The sequence below is a fragment of the Lampris incognitus genome, chromosome 3, assembly GCF_029633865.1.
Source record: "Lampris incognitus isolate fLamInc1 chromosome 3, fLamInc1.hap2, whole genome shotgun sequence".
NCBI classification, from domain to species: Eukaryota; Metazoa; Chordata; class Actinopteri; order Lampriformes; family Lampridae; genus Lampris; species Lampris incognitus.
Genome location: NC_079213.1, coordinates 48710877 through 48723179, shown reverse-complemented (window position 1 = coordinate 48723179; position 12303 = coordinate 48710877).

The following is a 12303-nucleotide window of genomic DNA, read 5'->3' as shown; positions in this document are numbered from 1 at the left end:
AGCATATTCTGGTCGAGAAATGGTGTTTTAAACAATAAAAACGACTCCCGGCCTTATTTAGTTCACATTTTTACTTTTGGTAACGTAGCCCGTATTCATAACGCACTAAACCTTTTTATCGCGTTAAACGCCTTTTCTCGACAACAAAAGCACAATTTCATCAGAAACAAACAAAACAAGAAAAATGAATCTATTCAACAAGTCTGCAACACATCCTTAAGAGTTACATGATTTCACCCAATGTCAATGTGTAATTTCTCCAGTTCTGATCATTGTTTAGGTTGTTGGTAGCTTGGTCCAATGCCAAAACAGAGTGAAATCTTTTTATGGCTTTAAACGCGTTTTCTCCTTGAGAGAAACATGATTTCACTGAAAACGTTATAGTTTAAACATGCCTGTTGTACATGATGCAAACACTCAGAGCCTTAAAGTACGGATTTCATCAATGTGGTTTTTGGTGAGAAACCTTCTATTTCAAGGTTCTGTGCGTTTTCAGACACGTACAATATGTATTTTTTGTGTTTCTGATGAAATCCCTCCTTTTAATGCATTTTCTCACAGAAAGTGAGTCTCTTGCCATGGGAAAATGGCTTTCTTGAAAAAGCATATTCTGGTCGAGAAATGGTGTTTTAAACAATAAAAACGACTCCCGGCCTTATTTAGTTCACATTTTAACTTTTGTTAACCTAGCCCGTATTCATAACGCACTAAACCTTTTTACCGCGTTAAACGCCTTTTCTCGACAACAAAAGCACAATTTCATCAAAAACAAACAAAACAAGAAAAATGAATCTATTCAACAAGTCTGCAACACATCCTTAAGAGTTACATGATTTCAACCAATGTCAATGTGTAATTTCTCCAGTTCTGATCATTGTTTAGGTTGTTGGCAGCTTGGTCCAATGCCAAAACACAGTGAAATCTTTTTATGGCTTTAAACGCGTTTTCTCCTCGAGAGAAACATGATTTCACTAAAAACGTTATAGTTTAAACATGCCTGTTGTACATGTCTGCAAACACTCAGAGCCTTAAAGTACGGCTTTCACCAATGTGATTTTTGGTGAGAAACCTTCTATTTCAAGGTTCTGTGCGTTTTCAGACATGTACAATATGTATTTTTTGTGTTTCTGATGAAATCCCTCCTTTTAATGCATTTTCTCACAGAAAATGAGTCTCTCGCCATGGGAAAATGGCGTTCTTGAGAAAGCATATTCTGGTCGAGAAATGGTGTTTTAAACAATAAAAACGACTCCCGGCCTTATTTAGTTCACATTTTTACTTTTGTTAACCTAGCCCGTATTCATAACGCACTAAACCTTTTTTTCGCGTTAAACGCCTTTTCTCGACAAGAAAAGCACAATTTCATCAGAAACAAACAAAACAAGAAAAATGAATCTATTCAACAAGTCTGCAACATATTCTTAAGAGTTACATGCTTTCACCCAATGTCAATGTGTAATTTCTCCAGTTCTGATCATTGTTTAGGTTGTTGGTAGCTTGGTCCAATGCCAAAACACAGTGAAATCTCTTTATGGCTTTAAACGCGTTTTCTCCTCGAGAGAAACATGATTTCACTAAAACGTTATAGTTTAAACATGCCTGTTGTAACTGTCTGCAAACACTCAGAGCCTTAAAGTACGGTTTTCACCAATGTGTTTTTTGGTGAGAAACCTTCTATTTCAAGGTTCTGTGCGTTTTCAGACATGTACAATATGTATTTTTTGTGTTTCTGATGAAATCCCTCCTTTTAATGCTTTTTTTCACAGAAAATGAGTCTCTCGCCATGGGAAAATGGCGTTCTTGAGAAAGCATATTCTGGTCGAGAAATGGTGTTTTAAACAATAAAAACGACTTCCGGCCTTATTTAGTTCACATTTTTACTTTTGGTAACGTAGCCCGTATTCATAACGCACTAAACCTTTTTATCGCGTTAAACGCCTTTTCTCGACAACAAAAGCACAATTTCATCAGAAACAAACAAAACAAGAAAAATGAATCTATTCAACAAGTCTGCAACACATCCTTAAGAGTTACATGATTTCAACCAATGTCAATGTGTAATTTCCCCAGTTCTGATCATTGTTTAGGTTGTTGGTAGCTTGGTCCAATGCCAAAACACAGTGAAATCTCTTTATGGCTTTAAACGCGTTTTCTCCTCGAGAGAAACATGATTTCACTAAAAACGATATAGTTCAAACATGCCTGTTGTAACTGTCTGCAAACACTCAGAGCCTTAAAGTAGGGTTTTCACCAATGTGTTTTTTGGTGAGAAACCTTCTATTTCAAGGTTCGGTGCGTTATCAGACACGTACAATATGTATTTTTTGTGTTTCTGATGAAATCCCTCCTTTTAATGCATTTTCTCACAGAAAATGAGTCTCTCGCCATGGGAAAATGGCCTTCTTGAGAAAGCATATTCTGGTCGAGAAATGATGTTTTAAACAATAAAAACGACTCCCGGCCTTATTTAGTTCACATTTTTACTTTTGGTAACGTAGCCCGTATTCATAACGCACTAAACCTTTTTATCGCGTTAAACGCCTTTTCTCGACAAGAAAAGCACAATTTCATCAGAAACAAACAAAACAAGAAAAATGAATCTATTCAACAAGTCTGCAACACATCTTTAAGAGTTACATGATTTCACCCAATGTCAATGTGTAATTTCTCCAGTTCTGATCATTGTTTAGGTTGTTGGTAGCTTGGTCCAATGCCAAAATACAGCGAAATCTTTTTATGGCTTTAAACGCGTTTTCTCCTCGAGAGAAACATGATTTCACTAAATACGTTATAGTTTAAACATGCCTGTTGTACATGTTTGCAAACACTCAGAGCCTTAAAGTACGGTTTTCATCAATGTGGTTTTTGGTGAAAAACCTTCTATTTCAAGGTTCTGTGCGTTTTCAGACACGTACAATATGTATTTTTTGTGTTTCTGATGAAATCCCTCCTTTTAATGCATTTTCTCACAGAAAATGAGTCTCTCGCCATGGGAAAATGGCTTTCTTGAGAAAGCATATTCTGGTCGAGAAATGGTGTTTTAAACAATAAAAACGACTCCCGGCCTTATTTAGTTCACATTTTTACTTTTGTTAACCTAGCCCGTATTCATAACGCACTAAACCTTTTTATCGCGTTAAACGCCTTTTCTCGACAACAAAAGCACAATTTCATCAGAAACAAACAAAACAAGAAAAATGAATCTATTCAACAAGTCTGCAACACATCCTTAAGAGTTACATGATTTCACCCAATGTCAATGTGTAATTTCTCCAGTTCTGATCATTGTTTAGGTTGTTGGTAGCTTGGTCCAATGCCAAAACAGAGTGAAATCTTTTTATGGCTTTAAACGCGTTTTCTCCTTGAGAGAAACATGATTTCACTGAAAACGTTATAGTTTAAACATGCCTGTTGTACATGATGCAAACACTCAGAGCCTTAAAGTACGGATTTCATCAATGTGGTTTTTGGTGAGAAACCTTCTATTTCAAGGTTCTGTGCGTTTTCAGACACGTACAATATGTATTTTTTGTGTTTCTGATGAAATCCCTCCTTTTAATGCATTTTCTCACAGAAAGTGAGTCTCTTGCCATGGGAAAATGGTTTTCTTGAAAAAGCATATTCTGGTCGAGAAATGGTGTTTTAAACAATAAAAACGACTCCCGGCCTTATTTAGTTCACATTTTAACTTTTGTTAACCTAGCCCGTATTCATAACGCACTAAACCTTTTTACCGCGTTAAACGCCTTTTCTCGACAACAAAAGCACAATTTCATCAAAAACAAACAAAACAAGAAAAATGAATCTATTCAACAAGTCTGCAACACATCCTTAAGAGTTACATGATTTCACCCAATGTCAATGTGTAATTTCTCCAGTTCTGATCATTGTTTAGGTTGTTGGCAGCTTGGTCCAATGCCAAAACACAGTGAAATCTTTTTATGGCTTTAAACGCGTTTTCTCCTCGAGAAAAACATGATTTCACTAAAAACGTTATAGTTTAAACATGCCTGTTGTACATGTCTGCAAACACTCAGAGCCTTAAAGTACGGCTTTCACCAATGTGATTTTTGGTGAGAAACCTTCTATTTCAAGGTTCTGTGCGTTTTCAGACATGTACAATATGTATTTTTTGTGTTTCTGATGAAATCCCTCCTTTTAATGCATTTTCTCACAGAAAATGAGTCTCTCGCCATGGGAAAATGGCGTTCTTGAGAAAGCATATTCTGGTCGAGAAATGGTGTTTTAAACAATAAAAACGACTCCCGGCCTTATTTAGTTCACATTTTTACTTTTGTTAACCTAGCCCGTATTCATAACGCACTAAACCTTTTTATCGCGTTAAACGCCTTTTCTCGACAAGAAAAGCACAATTTCATCAGAAACAAACAAAACAAGAAAAATGAATCTATTCAACAAGTCTGCAACATATTCTTAAGAGTTACATGCTTTCACCCAATGTCAATGTGTAATTTCTCCAGTTCTGATCATTGTTTAGGTTGTTGGTAGCTTGGTCCAATGCCAAAACACAGTGAAATCTCTTTATGGCTTTAAACGCGTTTTCTCCTCGAGAGAAACATGATTTCACTAAAAACGTTATAGTTTAAACATGCCTGTTGTAACTGTCTGCAAACACTCAGAGCCTTAAAGTACGGTTTTCACCAATGTGTTTTTTGGTGAGAAACCTTCTATTTCAAGGTTCTGTGCGTTTTCAGACATGTACAATATGTATTTTTTGTGTTTCTGATGAAATCCCTCCTTTTAATGCTTTTTTTCACAGAAAATGAGTCTCTCGCCATGGGAAAATGGCGTTCTTGAGAAAGCATATTCTGGTCGAGAAATGGTGTTTTAAACAATAAAAACGACTTCCGGCCTTATTTAGTTCACATTTTTACTTTTGGTAACGTAGCCCGTATTCATAACGCACTAAACCTTTTTATCGCGTTAAACGCCTTTTCTCGACAACAAAAGCACAATTTCATCAGAAACAAACAAAACAAGAAAAATGAATCTATTCAACAAGTCTGCAACACATCCTTAAGAGTTACATGATTTCAACCAATGTCAATGTGTAATTTCCCCAGTTCTGATCATTGTTTAGGTTGTTGGTAGCTTGGTCCAATGCCAAAACACAGTGAAATCTCTTTATGGCTTTAAACGCGTTTTCTCCTCGAGAGAAACATGATTTCACTAAAAACGATATAGTTCAAACATGCCTGTTGTAACTGTCTGCAAACACTCAGAGCCTTAAAGTAGGGTTTTCACCAATGTGTTTTTTGGTGAGAAACCTTCTATTTCAAGGTTCGGTGCGTTATCAGACACGTACAATATGTATTTTTTGTGTTTCTGATGAAATCCCTCCTTTTAATGCATTTTCTCACAGAAAATGAGTCTCTCGCCATGGGAAAATGGCCTTCTTGAGAAAGCATATTCTGGTCGAGAAATGGTGTTTTAAACAATAAAAACGACTCCCGGCCTTATTTAGTTCACATTTTTACTTTTGGTAACGTAGCCCGTATTCATAACGCACTAAACCTTTTTATCGCGTTAAACGCCTTTTCTCGACAAGAAAAGCACAATTTCATCAGAAACAAACAAAACAAGAAAAATGAATCTATTCAACAAGTCTGCAACACATCTTTAAGAGTTACATGATTTCACCCAATGTCAATGTGTAATTTCTCCAGTTCTGATCATTGTTTAGGTTGTTGGTAGCTTGGTCCAATGCCAAAATACAGCGAAATCTTTTTATGGCTTTAAACGCGTTTTCTCCTCGAGAGAAACATGATTTCACTAAAAACGTTATAGTTTAAACATGCCTGTTGTACATGTTTGCAAACACTCAGAGCCTTAAAGTACGGTTTTGACCAATGTGTTTTTTGGTGAGAAACCTTCTATTTCAAGGTTCTGTGCGTTTTCAGACATGTACAATATGTATTTTTTGTGTTTCTGATGAAATCCCTCCTTTTAATGCTTTTTTTCACAGAAAATGAGTCTCTCGCCATGGGAAAATGGCGTTCTTGAGAAAGCATATTCTGGTCGAGAAATGGTGTTTTAAACAATAAAAACGACTCCCGGCCTTATTTAGTTCACATTTTTACTTTTGGTAACGTAGCCCGTATTCATAACGTACTAAACCTTTTTATCGCGTTAAACGCCTTTTCTCGACAACAAAAGCACAATTTCATCAGAAACAAACAAAACAAGAAAAATGAATCTATTCAACAAGTCTGCAACACATCCTTAAGAGTTACATGATTTCAACCAATGTCAATGTGTAATTTCCCCAGTTCTGATCATTGTTTAGGTTGTTGGTAGCTTGGTCCAATGCCAAAACACAGTAAATCTGTTTATGGCTTTAAACGCGTTTTCTCCTCGAGAGAAACATGATTTCACTAAAAACGATATAGTTCAAACATGCCTGTTGTAACTGTCTTCAAACACTCAGAGCCTTAAAGTAGGGTTTTCACCAATGTGTTTTTTGGTGAGAAACCTTCTATTTCAAGGTTCGGTGCGTTATCAGACACGTACAATATGTATTTTTTGTGTTTCTGATGAAATCCCTCCTTTTAATGCATTTTCTCACAGAAAATGAGTCTCTCGCCATGGGAAAATGGCTTTCTTGAGAAAGCATATTCTGGTCGAGAAATGGTGTTTTAAACAATAAAAACGACTCCCGGCCTTATTTAGTTCACATTTTTACTTTTGGTAACGTAGCCCGTATTCATAACGCACTAAACCTTTTTATCGCGTTAAACGCCTTTTCTCGACAACAAAAGCACAATTTCATCAGAAACAAACAAAACAAGAAAAATGAATCTATTCAACAAGTCTGCAACACATCTTTAAGAGTTACATGATTTCACCCAATGTCAATGTGTAATTTCTCCAGTTCTGATCATTGTTTAGGTTGTTGGTAGCTTGGTCCAATGCCAAAATACAGCGAAATCTTTTTATGGCTTTAAACGCGTTTTCTCCTCGAGAGAAACATGATTTCACTAAAAACGTTATAGTTTAAACATGCCTGTTGTACATGTTTGCAAACACTCAGAGCCTTAAAGTACGGTTTTCATCAATGTGGTTTTTGGTGAAAAACCTTCTATTTCAAGGTTCTGTGCGTTTTCAGACACGTACAATATGTATTTTTTGTGTTTCTGATGAAATCCCTCCTTTTAATGCATTTTCTCACAGAAAATGAGTCTCTCGCCATGGGAAAATGGCTTTCTTGAGAAAGCATATTCTGGTCGAGAAATGGTGTTTTAAACAATAAAAACGACTCCCGGCCTTATTTAGTTCACATTTTTACTTTTGGTAACGTAGCCCGTATTCATAACGTACTAAACCTTTTTATCGCGTTAAACGCCTTTTCTCGACAAGAAAAGCACAATTTCATCAGAAACAAACAAAACAAGAAAAATGAATCTATTCAACAAGTCTGCAACACATCCTTAAGAGTTACATGATTTCAACCAATGTCAATGTGTAATTTCCCCAGTTCTGATCATTGTTTAGGTTGTTGGTAGCTTGGTCCAATGCCAAAACACAGTAAATCTGTTTATGGCTTTAAACGCGTTTTCTCCTCGAGAGAAACATGATTTCACTAAAAACGATATAGTTCAAACATGCCTGTTGTAACTGTCTTCAAACACTCAGAGCCTTAAAGTAGGGTTTTCACCAATGTGTTTTTTGGTGAGAAACCTTCTATTTCAAGGTTCGGTGCGTTATCAGACACGTACAATATGTATTTTTTGTGTTTCTGATGAAATCCCTCCTTTTAATGCATTTTCTCACAGAAAATGAGTCTCTCGCCATGGGAAAATGGCCTTCTTGAGAAAGCATATTCTGGTCGAGAAATGGTGTTTTAAACAATAAAAACGACTCCCGGCCTTATTTAGTTCACATTTTTACTTTTGGTAACGTAGCCCGTATTCATAACGCACTAAACCTTTTTATCGCGTTAAACGCCTTTTCTCGACAAGAAAAGCACAATTTCATCAGAAACAAACAAAACAAGAAAAATGAATCTATTCAACAAGTCTGCAACACATCTTTAAGAGTTACATGATTTCACCCAATGTCAATGTGTAATTTCTCCAGTTCTGATCATTGTTTAGGTTGTTGGTAGCTTGGTCCAATGCCAAAATACAGCGAAATCTTTTTATGGCTTTAAACGCGTTTTCTCCTCGAGAGAAACATGATTTCACTAAAAACGTTATAGTTTAAACATGCCTGTTGTACATGTTTGCAAACACTCAGAGCCTTAAAGTACGGTTTTGACCAATGTGTTTTTTGGTGAGAAACCTTCTATTTCAAGGTTCTGTGCGTTTTCAGACATGTACAATATGTATTTTTTGTGTTTCTGATGAAATCCCTCCTTTTAATGCTTTTTTTCACAGAAAATGAGTCTCTCGCCATGGGAAAATGGCGTTCTTGAGAAAGCATATTCTGGTCGAGAAATGGTGTTTTAAACAATAAAAACGACTCCCGGCCTTATTTAGTTCACATTTTTACTTTTGGTAACGTAGCCCGTATTCATAACGTACTAAACCTTTTTATCGCGTTAAACGCCTTTTCTCGACAACAAAAGCACAATTTCATCAGAAACAAACAAAACAAGAAAAATGAATCTATTCAACAAGTCTGCAACACATCCTTAAGAGTTACATGATTTCAACCAATGTCAATGTGTAATTTCCCCAGTTCTGATCATTGTTTAGGTTGTTGGTAGCTTGGTCCAATGCCAAAACACAGTAAATCTGTTTATGGCTTTAAACGCGTTTTCTCCTCGAGAGAAACATGATTTCACTAAAAACGATATAGTTCAAACATGCCTGTTGTAACTGTCTTCAAACACTCAGAGCCTTAAAGTAGGGTTTTCACCAATGTGTTTTTTGGTGAGAAACCTTCTATTTCAAGGTTCGGTGCGTTATCAGACACGTACAATATGTATTTTTTGTGTTTCTGATGAAATCCCTCCTTTTAATGCATTTTCTCACAGAAAATGAGTCTCTCGCCATGGGAAAATGGCTTTCTTGAGAAAGCATATTCTGGTCGAGAAATGGTGTTTTAAACAATAAAAACGACTCCCGGCCTTATTTAGTTCACATTTTTACTTTTGGTAACGTAGCCCGTATTCATAACGCACTAAACCTTTTTATCGCGTTAAACGCCTTTTCTCGACAACAAAAGCACAATTTCATCAGAAACAAACAAAACAAGAAAAATGAATCTATTCAACAAGTCTGCAACACATCTTTAAGAGTTACATGATTTCACCCAATGTCAATGTGTAATTTCTCCAGTTCTGATCATTGTTTAGGTTGTTGGTAGCTTGGTCCAATGCCAAAATACAGCGAAATCTTTTTATGGCTTTAAACGCGTTTTCTCCTCGAGAGAAACATGATTTCACTAAAAACGTTATAGTTTAAACATGCCTGTTGTACATGTTTGCAAACACTCAGAGCCTTAAAGTACGGTTTTCATCAATGTGGTTTTTGGTGAAAAACCTTCTATTTCAAGGTTCTGTGCGTTTTCAGACACGTACAATATGTATTTTTTGTGTTTCTGATGAAATCCCTCCTTTTAATGCATTTTCTCACAGAAAATGAGTCTCTCGCCATGGGAAAATGGCTTTCTTGAGAAAGCATATTCTGGTCGAGAAATGGTGTTTTAAACAATAAAAACGACTCCCGGCCTTATTTAGTTCACATTTTTACTTTTGGTAACGTAGCCCGTATTCATAACGTACTAAACCTTTTTATCGCGTTAAACGCCTTTTCTCGACAAGAAAAGCACAATTTCATCAGAAACAAACAAAACAAGAAAAATGAATCTATTCAACAAGTCTGCAACACATCCTTAAGAGTTACATGATTTCAACCAATGTCAATGTGTAATTTCCCCAGTTCTGATCATTGTTTAGGTTGTTGGTAGCTTGGTCCAATGCCAAAACACAGTAAATCTGTTTATGGCTTTAAACGCGTTTTCTCCTCGAGAGAAACATGATTTCACTAAAAACGATATAGTTCAAACATGCCTGTTGTAACTGTCTTCAAACACTCAGAGCCTTGAAGTAGGGTTTTCACCAATGTGTTTTTTGGTGAGAAACCTTCTATTTCAAGGTTCGGTGCGTTATCAGACACGTACAATATGTATTTTTTGTGTTTCTGATGAAATCCCTCCTTTTAATGCATTTTCTCACAGAAAATGAGTCTCTCGCCATGGGAAAATGGCTTTCTTGAGAAAGCATATTCTGGTCGAGAAATGGTGTTTTAAACAATAAAAACGACTCCCAGCCTAATTTAGTTCACATTTTTACTTTTGTTAACCTAGCCCGTATTCATAACGCACTAAACCTTTTTATCGCGTTAAACGCCTTTTCTCGACAACAAAAGCACAATTTCATCAGAAACAAACAAAACAAGAAAAATGAATCTATTCAACAAGTCTGCAACACATCCTTAAGAGTTACATGATTTCAACCAATGTCAATGTGTAATTTCCCCAGTTCTGATCATTGTTTAGGTTGTTGGTAGCTTGGTCCAATGCCAAAACACAGTGAAATCTCTTTATGGCTTTAAACGCGTTTTCTCCTCGAGAGAAACATGATTTCACTAAAAACGATATAGTTCAAACATGCCTGTTGTAACTGTCTGCAAACACTCAGAGCCTTAAAATAGGGTTTTCACCAATGTGTATTTTGGTGAGAAACCTTCTATTTCAAGGTTCGGTGCGTTATCAGACACGTACAATATGTATTTTTTGTGTTTCTGATGAAATCCCTCCTTTTAATGCATTTTCTCACAGAAAATGAGTCTCTCGCCATGGGAAAATGGCCTTCTTGAGAAAGCATATTCTGGTCGAGAAATGGTGTTTTAAACAATAAAAACGACTCCCGGCCTTATTTAGTTCACATTTTTACTTTTGGTAACGTAGCCCGTATTCATAACGCACTAAACCTTTTTATCGCGTTAAACGCCTTTTCTCGACAACAAAAGCACAATTTCATCAGAAACAAACAAAACAAGAAAAATGAATCTATTCAACAAGTCTGCAACACATCCTTAAGAGTTATATGATTTCACCCAATGTCAATGTGTAATTTCTCCAGTTCTGATCATTGTTTAGGTTGTTGGTAGCTTGGTCCAATGCCAAAACAGAGTGAAATCTTTTTATGGCTTTAAACGCGTTTTCTCCTTGAGAGAAACATGATTTCACTGAAAACGTTATAGTTTAAACATGCCTGTTGTACATGTCTGCAAACACTCAGAGCCTTAAAGTACGGCTTTCACCAATGTGATTTTTGGTGAGAAACCTTCTATTTCAAGGTTCTGTGCGTTTTCAGACATGTACAATATGTATTTTTTGTGTTTCTGATGAAATCCCTCCTTTTAATGCATTTTCTCACAGAAAATGAGTCTCTCGCCATGGGAAAATGGCCTTCTTGAGAAAGCATATTCTGGTCGAGAAATGGTGTTTTAAACAATAAAAACGACTCCCGGCCTTATTTAGTTCACATTTTTACTTTTGTTAACCTAGCCCGTATTCATAACGCACTAAACCTTTTTATCGCGTTAAACGCCTTTTCTCGACAAGAAAAGCACAATTTCATCAGAAACAAACAAAACAAGAAAAATGAATCTATTCAACAAGTCTGCAACACATCCTTAAGAGTTACATGATTTCACCCAATGTCAATGTGTAATTTCTCCAGTTCTGATCATTGTTTAGGTTGTTGGTAGCTTGGTCCAATGCCAAAACACAGTGAAATCTCTTTATGGCTTTAAACGCGTTTTCTCCTCGAGAGAAACATGATTTCACTAAAAACGTTATAGTTTAAACATGCCTGTTGTAACTGTCTGCAAACACTCAGAGCCTTAAAGTACGGTTTTCACCAATGTGTTTTTTGGTGAGAAACCTTCTATTTCAAGGTTCTGTGCGTTATCAGACACGTACAATATGTATTTTTTGTGTTTCTGATGAAATCCCTCCTTTTAATGCATTTTCTCACAGAAAATGAGTCTCTCGCCATGGGAAAATGGCCTTCTTGAGAAAGCATATTCTGGTCGAGAAATGGTGTTTTAAACAATAAAAACGACTCCCGGCCTTATTTAGTTCACATTTTTACTTTTGGTAACGTAGCCCGTATTCATAACGCACTAAACCTTTTTATCGCGTTAAACGCCTTTTCTCGACAAGAAAAGCACAATTTCATCAGAAACAAACAAAACAAGAAAAATGAATCTATTCAACAAGTCTGCAACACATCTTTAAGAGTTACATGATTTCACCCAATGTCAATGT